At 43.0% G+C, this 10,000-nt stretch overlaps 1 protein-coding gene across 3 annotated transcripts in view; it reads right to left on the bottom strand.

Annotated features, from left to right (window-relative positions):
• Positions 1-10,000, bottom strand: part of LOC143018209 (uncharacterized) — a 462,052-nt gene that overhangs the window by 45,993 nt on the left and 406,059 nt on the right. The gene's annotated exons all lie outside the window — the stretch shown is intronic.

Raw genomic sequence — 10,000 nt, 5'->3', positions numbered from 1 at the left:
CTGGTAGGGCAAGACCTGTCAGTTTCAGCAAGCCGTTTTTTTTTTTTTTTTTTAAATCAGGCCGATGTTTGGATCGCATCCCCGCATGACCAGGGTTGTAGGGAACCAGCATAAAAAGCACACAGCGGGTCCCGGGAATCGAACTCACGACTACCTGCTCATGAGTTCGACACTGTATCCACCGGGCTGCCGCGTGACCATTATTCATGAAATTAGCAGGGAGGACTTTGAGACAATCCCCGGGTTAGATTCGAGCTCAAAACTTCATATGAAATCTTCCTATGGTACGAAAGACTTCAATTAAGACCCAATGCTCATTTACGGCTCAGCCTTAGAGACAATTTATTACTTATGGTTTGACATAAGAGCTGAATAAGAAATGTAAGAAACAAATAAGACTATGAGCCATGTTTTTAATCAGAAAAATTGGAACCTAAACCTGCACAGGGTGGCAACGAAGATCCTTATGCACAGAGAAAAAAACACGGTTGATATTTGTTCCAAACATTCGGGGAACTCGAGTCCAGAGAAAGGCGACCATCTCTTCGGGGGGCCAACAAGTGGTTCGGGGTTGGGGACCTCTTGCAGATTGCAGGTGCACATTTATCATTCCCATCAGTCGTTAGAATGAACTGGCGAGTTGTTGTGTCGAGGAAGGGAGGGGGAAGGAAGGGAACACGGTGCTGATGGCAGACAAGATCGGGGTTTGTGTTGATGGCGCATGATGTAGGCCACTATGTGGTGCTGAACTTCACTCTTGCATTGCAGCCGCACGGAGCCGGTGTAATAGGCAATAGTATATCCCAAGTACAGACTATAACAGGGGTTAGAGTGGGAGGAGGGGTATATTCTGGCCTAAAGGGGTATAGTCTGGCCTAGGCTCATTTATACCCCGGGTATAGTTTCGCCTAGGACAATTCCTCCCCAGGGGTACACTCTGGCCTCAGCCAAACTATACCCAGGTCTATTCTGGGCGGGGTTTATTTTGGGTTGTTACGACGGATTTAATCCCCAACATCTACCGAAGACTGTCACTTGTTCCGGCTATCCGAGTAGATAGGTGAGAGGCGGTCGCAACTGAACGCCTATTGACGTCTCTTACCTCCTAAATTATGCGCTTACTCAACGGAGGACACAGGCTTGCCTGAAAACGGTAGGGCGCGTCCCCCGAAAGTGGGACACAGGTGATGGGGTCGCATTGGTCTGGGTACAGTTCCGCTGGTGGTAAACACAACTAAGAAGTTTGAGTGGACACCAAATTAGACGCAATGACAGCAATAATAGATGCGACGATGGTTTATTTTTAGTACAATAGATATCTATAGCAAGTCTAACCTTTTGAACAAAATTTCGAGCGATTGAGATCCCGTTCAGGCATGACTGTCCTCCTCATGGCCGGACAGTTGACCGCTGGACATTAAACCAACGGACATTTCATCAATAGGACATTTTGCCGACCGGACATTTCATCGATCGGACATTTTGCTGACCGGACATTTTACCGACTGGATATTTCACCAACCAGACATTTTACCGGTGAGGCATTTTACCGACCGGACATTTTACAAACCGGATGTTTTGTCGACCGGACATTTTACCAACAGGACATTTTACCGAACAGTCATTTCATTTCACCTGAGGACAATTTGTCCGGGGTTTGCCGGGATTGAACCCATACAGTGTGCCGGGGGTAAGAATAGGATCATGTCACACCAACTGCCATTTCAAATTTATCACTAAAATTAACTAGTATGTCCAAACAGTGCTGTACTCTACTCACCAAGAAAAGTCTTCAGGAACATCTGCTAGAGGCAACTTGTGGTTCAATTTAATGTCGCGAATTCTCCTATCAGGAGGCTAGGCCGGTGCCCCTTACTGAGGACTTTATAGCGTGGAATTTAATGAACCATGCCCTTGGTCCAACTCGCTCCCGGCAGAGTTCGACCCGACGTCACCTCAACCTCTGTCGCAAGTAGCGAAGGTCTAATCCACTCGGGCAACGATGACCACTATTCTCGACTTTACTGACACTGAAGTTGTATTGATTATATGTCAATTTACGACATTCCTGCGAGGATCGAACACGGGTTTCGCGATTAGAATAGGACAGCTATCTCTGAGTCATATGACGATTTATCTACCAAAAGTGGTTATCACACTGGGCTATTTTTCCTCCAACATCCTACCTCCAACCTCCATGTGAATAACTAGAATATGATTTCGCTTACAGAAATCTAGGCTTCTCTAAGAATATTTCAATAGTATGTCTAACATTTGTATAGGTTTACTATCTCTTATCATTCAGCTTCCTTATATATGACGGAAAGGTAATTTGATATTTGGAAATTTGAAAAACAAGATATTGAAACCGAAGTCATTTTTGCTCAAACGAACTCTCGACTCTCGGCGCTGGTCAAGTCCGTGGAAGCCCAATGTGATAACGCCTTAAGGACAGACGATTTTGTGCCTCTCATGATAAAAAAATGAAATAATAAATAAATAAATAAATAATAATAATATAATAATAATAATAATAATAACAATAATAATAGTGACAATGATAATAATAATAATAATGATAATAATAATAATAATAATAATAATAATAATAATAATAATAATAATAATGATAATAATTATAATAATAATAATGATAATAATAATAATAAAAATAACAATAATAATAATAATAATAAAATGGTGTGACTTTATCATTCAAGTCCTTTTTTGAGGACCATCTCTCCATTTGCTTGAAATCCTCTGTTTTAGGCCAAAATGAAACAAGGTTCGAATCTTGCAAATGATAATGATTCGATTTAACGTCGCGAACTCCCCGTATCAGGAAGCCAGGACGGTGCCCCTTACAGAGAGCTTTGTAGCGTGGAATTCAATGAACCATACCCTTGGTTCAACTCACTTGCGGCAGAGCTCGAACCTCTGTCCTATCGACTTGTGTTGCGACGCTCTAATCCGCTCGGCCAGGATAAAGGCGAAAGCTTCGTTCGCAGATAAACGCCTCTGGACATTTGGTCCTGGATATTTGGTCCTGGACATTTAGTCCTGGACATTTGGTCCTGGACATCTGTACCCCAAATTGGCATTTCCTTTATTTTACATCGCTTTCGTCACAAAAGTATTACGTAACCTGAAGCTATATTTGATACAGATAAGGAAATTCTCGACCTTCCTGACTTTGTACAAAACGTACAAGACCTCCATTCTTTCCTTATCATCTATCAGTCGGTTACGAAATCATGAGGTATATGACCACATCAAGCTAATCAATCTATGCTCTATCATAGACAGTTCCTCAAACGTATGTGCTTTGTCTAATAAAATCGCCCGTCCTCGCTTTCTTTCTTTTTTCTTTTTTATGTGAAAAACTGACAAAAAGAGGAAGAGAGAGAGAGAGAGAGAGAGTGCGTGTGTGTGTGTGTGTGTGTGTGTGTGTGTGTGTGTGTGTGTGTGTGAATAAAACGAATATGTACGCTTTGATGTGTTTCACTTTCGTTGTAGTTATCTGCTCATGTGTACGACCATACACGCACTCTCTCTCTCTCTCTCTTTCTCTCTCTCTCACTCATAAACACATGCGGCTCGATGGCACAGCGGTACCGTTCGCAACCGCTAATACAGCGGTCCGAGTTCTATTCCTTCCCAGGGCTGCAATAACAACAACGCTTCACTTTGAGCCGGCACTCCAACTCTCGTAGGCAATGAATTGTGTGTGTGTGTGTTTGTGTTTTTGTTTGTTTGTTTGTGTGTGTGTGTGTGTGTGTGTGTGTGTGTGTGTGTGTGTGTGTGTGTGTGTGTGTGTGTGTGTGTGTGTGTGTGTGTGTGAAATCGCAGCATTACCCATGGATCGGGTATATTTGAGTTCTGAGCTTTCTTCCGGGAGGGTAACAGCTATAGATCACTAATCCAACACGTGATCCAAAAGCATGGTGAATCTCTCTCTCACACACACACAAACACAGACACAGACACACACACACAAACACAGACACACACACACAAACACACACAGACACACTCTCTCACTTGATGGCGCAATGGCAGAGTTCCCGGCCGACACTACGGTGGTCCGGGCTCGAATCCCGCTCAGAGCTGAAATTATTTCAATATCATTGCGCTGCGAGTCGTTACTCCAACTCCCGTGGGCGGGGAGTTGGGTATGTGCGTGTAAGGTCACAGTATTACCCATAGATCGGTCATACACGAGTTCTGAGCTGTCTTCCGGGAGGGAAATAGCTGTCAATCACGAGTCCAAAACGTGATCCAAGACAATGGTGAATCACACACACACACACACACACACACACACACACACACACACACACACACACACACACACACACACAGTGTCACAGGGCACGATATCCGCTTCTGCTTCGATTAATTATATTTATCCGCCAGAGGCATACCCTGCGATTTGCTGTAACTGGTCCGCCATTTGTCCTTTCCCGAAGACCTTTCGCAAGGTCAGTCGTCCCGGGCTTAGTATGATCATCCCATGAATACGCAGGCATAGAGGAGAGCCTAAGGGCAAACTGAGACACAGGCGACGCAGGTGACGCAGGCGACACAGGCGACACAGGTGACGCAGGCGACGCAGGCGACGCAGGCGACGCAGGCGACACAGGTGACGCAGGCGACACAGGCGACGCAGGCTTCAAGACGTACTACCTCAGCATTTCAAGTGAGATAAGTTCAAATTGTACTTCAATCCAGCGACAGGAAACCTGCTTTTGCTCTGTGCTGCTTCTCCTGGATCAATTGCGTTTCAGTTTGCGCTTTGGCTAAGGGGGCAGACAGTCTGTTTCGACCTCTGTTACGTGGCGAAATCCGTCTACTGACACGGTGAACGTGGCGAGCGGTCACAGAGAATTCCACGATGTTGGTGACATGTCCGCGCCAACAGCGTCGAGAAATTCGCACCCTATGAAGGACAGGATATGTCACTGCTAAAGCAAATCCTTGTCATAACAAGTCTAAGGCGATAACAAGTCCTAGAGATTGACAGTTTTATTGGTGACCATATAAGGCATAAATATTTCGAAGGGGAGGGGATTATTTACATGGAGATATGGGGGGAGATAGATAGATAGATAGATAGATAGAGAGGCAGAGAGAGAAAGAGAGAGGAGAGAGAGAAAGAGAGAGAGAGAGAGGGAAGAGGGAGAGATAGATAGATGGATAGATAGATAGACAGAGAGAGAAAGAGAGAGGAGAGAGAGAAAGAGAGAGAGAGAGAGGGAAGAGGGGAAGAGGGAGAGATAGATAGATGGATAGATAGATAGATAGATAGATAGAGAGGCAGAGAGAGAAAGAGAGAGGAGAGAGAGAAAGAGAGAGAGAGAGAGGGAAGAGGGAGAGATAGATAGATGGATAGATAGATAGATAGAGAGACAGAGAGAGAAAGAGAGAGGAGAGAGAGAAAGAGAGAGAGAGAGAGGGAAGAGGGGAAGAGGGAGAGATAGATAGATGGATAGATAGATAGATAGATAGATAGAGAGAAAGTAGAGAAAGAAAGAGAGAGAGAGAGAGAGAGAGAGAGAGAGAGAGAGAGAGAGAGAGAGAGAGAGAGAGAGAGAGAGAGAGAGAGAGAGCTAGAGTCCAAGGACTCTAAAGACCTACACTTTGCTCTTTTTTTAAACAGCGAAGAATTCTCAGAGACTACAGTACTATATCATTTTCTGGAGAAACAATCGTGGCAAAATAAAGAAACAAAGGAAAACTAAATCTCAATGAAATTTAGCAAATATAAAACATTCATCCTACGCAAAGAGGGATTACAAACGAAGAGCATGCCGGTAGGAGACCTTTTGGTCCATAACTAGGTCGAATGCGAATATATATAACAAATGAAATAAATAACTAAATAAGCAAGTAAATGAAATGAATAAACAAATAATGATAAATAAAACACAAACAGATGAATAATAATAATGTATAATAAATAATCAATGAATAGAAATTAAAGAGATAAATAAACACAAAATAAATGGTAGGCATTACAGCCTAATGCTTTGGCGTATATCTAGATGAATCTTAAAATTTGCAACTGTACTACACTGCACTGCCTCTGCAGGAAGTTTATTCCATTCAGTTACTACACGGCTGGCGAAGTTGTTTGTACCCGCTTCCAAATTAAATCTATTTCCTGACCGTCTGAGTCCATTATTCCTGGGTCAACCTAACCGAACGGATGACCCAGCCATTTCCGAGGTTCCAGGAACTTCAACAAACTATTAATAGTAACAATCCCCCAAAGGAACGCTTTGCTCGTTGCGATTATTGACCTCCTGCCACAGCCAATGGCGGGTGACGCGCATCCTACTACCTGGCATCCTAATTGGGTAAGCGCGTTGATACGTTCGATTTTGTATAGGGGTGGCATATGAAATACTGAGTATGAATAAATTAATCATTTTACAGCACTACATATACAAGCCTATTTGGGTAAGTGCGTTGATACGCTCGGTTTGTATAGGGGTGGTCAGTGAAACACTGAATATGAATAAATTAATAATTGTACAGCACTACATATACAAGCATGCGGTCGCTTGGGAGGCAGAACCAAGACTGGCGTGGGGACGCTGAGATTCGCGGGAAAACATACACGAATCGCATGGTTCGATTACAAAAAATGCACACGGAAATATACAATGCCAAGAATAACATCTATATACAACAATAAATACCCACTACTACAAGTACGTATGTACAACACACTAGGAATATTCAATGCCACAATTACAGGTTAAAATGATTACAAAAATGCACACGGAAATATACAATGGTAACAATAAAATCTATATACAATAATAAATACACAATACTACAAGTGCGTACGTACAGCACACAAGGAACATTCAATGCCACCACTATAGGTTAAAATGATCAACGTTGTACTTTACAATTCGAAGCAAAAGAGCCCCATTCAATAAACAAAGGATTGATCCTCTAGACAACCTTTTGACGATCATCGTTGGACCATGAACGATCATCGTTGAACGACAATTTAATCGTACCAAGCAAAAAGTACCTTAACTTCACATGTCTAGAAACTCTACGGGTAACACGAACTGAATATACAAGAGTCCTAGAAAAACTAGTTATCCCCTCTCTGCCTATACGTTTTATTTTTACTCGGTGCTATTATCGCTCAACGATAATCGTTCATGGCTATATGACGATCGTCAAACCATTGTCTAGAGCAGCGTTTCTCAACCAGGGTTCCCCGGAACCCTAAGGTTCCGCAAAAGGTCTCTAATGGTTCCGCGAGAACAAGTGAGATAAGCTAATGCACTTTTGATTTTTTTTTATCTAATTTCATATACGTAATATGATTAAACACGCACGACATACTCTTGGTTATTGTAATAATGTAATATAGACATCATCCTATCTAAGCTATTAATACAATAAAAATAAAATGAGAAAGATATGGTAAATGTGTTTTTTTACGTAGGGGTTCCTTGAGACATGCAATCTATCTTAAAGGTTACGCAAGGGTAAAAAGGTTGAAAAAACGCTCTTCTAGAGTACTGATTCTCTGTTTCTAAATGGGGCTGTTTGGCATCGAACAGCAAAATGGAATGGGAAGGGTGCCTGCATGGGAGCCTGCCCGGAGAGACCGTGGGGACTGGCGCTGGTGTGTGAGTGAAGCGACGCGACCCCTGGCGTATGCCCCCCAAGTGATGATGATGTAGGTAACTTAAGACCAACTTCACGGAGGTCAGGAACTTCAATTTCCCGTCATTTTCGAAGTTTTAACCGGTCCAGGAAACAAGGGACACGAAAAAACACCTAATTTCAAGACTTTGGGAAGAACTCATCCTTTCCACAGGAACATAAGAATGAAGGAGACTGCAAGAGACTATAAGGCCTACACTAGGCAGTTCCATGTCCATTACCACCTATCATCCCCATCCATAAAGTTATCTAACCTTCTCTAAAAACAACCAATAGTTTCAGCACTCATTATATGGTTACTAAGTCTATTCCATTCGTTGACCACTCTATTGGTAAATCAGTTCTTGTCCATTTCTTTCTTAAATCTAAATTTGTCCCATTCGAATCTTTCGTTCTCTAGTAAGTCGACAGCAGCTTTAAAAAATCTTCGAAGTTGCCTCAAGATACCAGGAGTTCCATTACTCTCAAGACTCTACGAGAATAAATAGTTGTTATCTGATAAACAATTACAACTCCATAATGTATCAGATGTGCTTTCAAAACATCAGGAGCCCCAATATCGTCAGAATCGTCAATAGAAATTATTTCATCTCTAAGATATCTTCAAGGTCCTCTTGAGGTACCAGAAGCCCCAATAACTTCGACTAATAGTTAAGAGGAGGTTTTTGATATCTAGTAAGGCTACATTAACTCCAATATCCTTAAAGTCCTCTTAAGGTATTAGAGTACCCAAAACCTTATAATGTTCCCAAAGGATTTTAGAAAATGCGATTAATTACTGTTGATATTTAATAAAGCTATATCAACTCTAATATCCCAAAGGTTCTCTCAAGGTATTAGACCTTCGAAATCTACGAAAGGATCTTCAAAAAACCTGAGTACTTAGTGTTGATATTTAATAACGCTCTACAGTATCAACTCCAATATCCCTAAGGTTCTCTCAAGGTATAAGGAAACCTTCGAAATCTACGAAAAGATCTTCAAGAAACCCGAGTACTTAGTACTCCACTATCCCCCAAGGTCCTCTCAAGGGGGACCTTCGAAATCTACGAAAGGATCTTCAAGAAACCCGAGTACTTAGTACTCCACTATCCCCAAGGTCCTCTCAAGGTATTAGGGGGACCTTCGAAATCTACGAAAAGATCTTCAAGAAACCCGAGTACTTAGTACTCCACTACCCCCAAGGTCCTCTCAAGGGGGGACCTTCGAAATCTACGAAAGGATCTTTAAGAAACCCGAGTACTTAGTACTCCACTACCCCCAAGGTCCTCTCAAGGGGGACCTTCGAAATCTACGAAAGGATCTTCAAGAAACCCGAGTACTTAGTACTCCACTACCCCCAAGGTCCTCTCAAGGTATTAGGGGGACCTTCGAAATCTACGAAAGGATCTTCAAGAAACCCGAGTACTTAGTACTCCACTACCCCCAAGGTCCTCTCAAGGGGGACCTTCGAAATCTACGAAAGGATCTTCAAGAAACCCGAGTACTTAGTACTCCACTACCCCCAAGGTCCTCTCAAGGGGGACCTTCGAAATCTACGAAAGGATCTTCAAGAAACCCGAGTACTTAGTACTCCACTACCCCCAAGGTCCTCTCAAGGGGGACCTTCGAAATCTACGAAAGGATCTTCAAGAAACCCAAGTACTTAGTACTCCACTATCCCCAAGGTCCTCTCAAGGTATTACGGGGGACCTTCGAAATCTACGAAAGGATCTTCAAGAAACCCGAGTACTTAGTACTCCACTACCCCCAAGGTCCTCTCAAGGGGGACCTTCGAAATCTACGAAAGGGTCTTCAAGAAACCCCAAGTACTTAGTACTCCACTATCCCCCAAGGTCCTCTCAAGGGGGACCATCGAAATCTACGAAAGGATCTTCAAGAAACCCGAGTACTTAGTACTCCACTACCCCCAAGGTCCTCTCAAGGGGGACCTTCGAAATCTACGAAAGGATCTTCAAGAAACCCGAGTACTTAGTACTCCACTACCCCCAAGGTCCTCTCAAGGGGGACCTTCGAAATCTACGAAAGGATCTTCAAGAAACCCGAGCACTTAGTACTCCACTACCCCCAAGGTCCTCTTAAGGTATTGGGGGGACCTTCGAAATCTACGAAAGTATCTTCAAGAAACCCGAGTACTTAGTACTCCACTACCCCCAAGGTCCTCTCAAGGTATTAGGGGGACCCTTCGAAATCTACGAAAAGATCTTCAAGAAACCCGAGTACTTAGTACTCCACTACCCCCAAGGTCCTCTCAAGGGGGACCTTCGAAATCTACGAAAGGATCTTCAAGAAACCCGAGTAC

The sequence above is a fragment of the Oratosquilla oratoria genome, chromosome 34, assembly GCF_046742065.1.
Source record: "Oratosquilla oratoria isolate Oo_2021 chromosome 34, ASM4674206v1, whole genome shotgun sequence".
Classification (NCBI taxonomy): Eukaryota; Metazoa; Arthropoda; class Malacostraca; order Stomatopoda; family Squillidae; genus Oratosquilla; species Oratosquilla oratoria.
The sequence above is the reverse complement of the archived record's forward strand: the minus strand, read 5'-3'. Positions and strand labels throughout refer to the sequence as shown.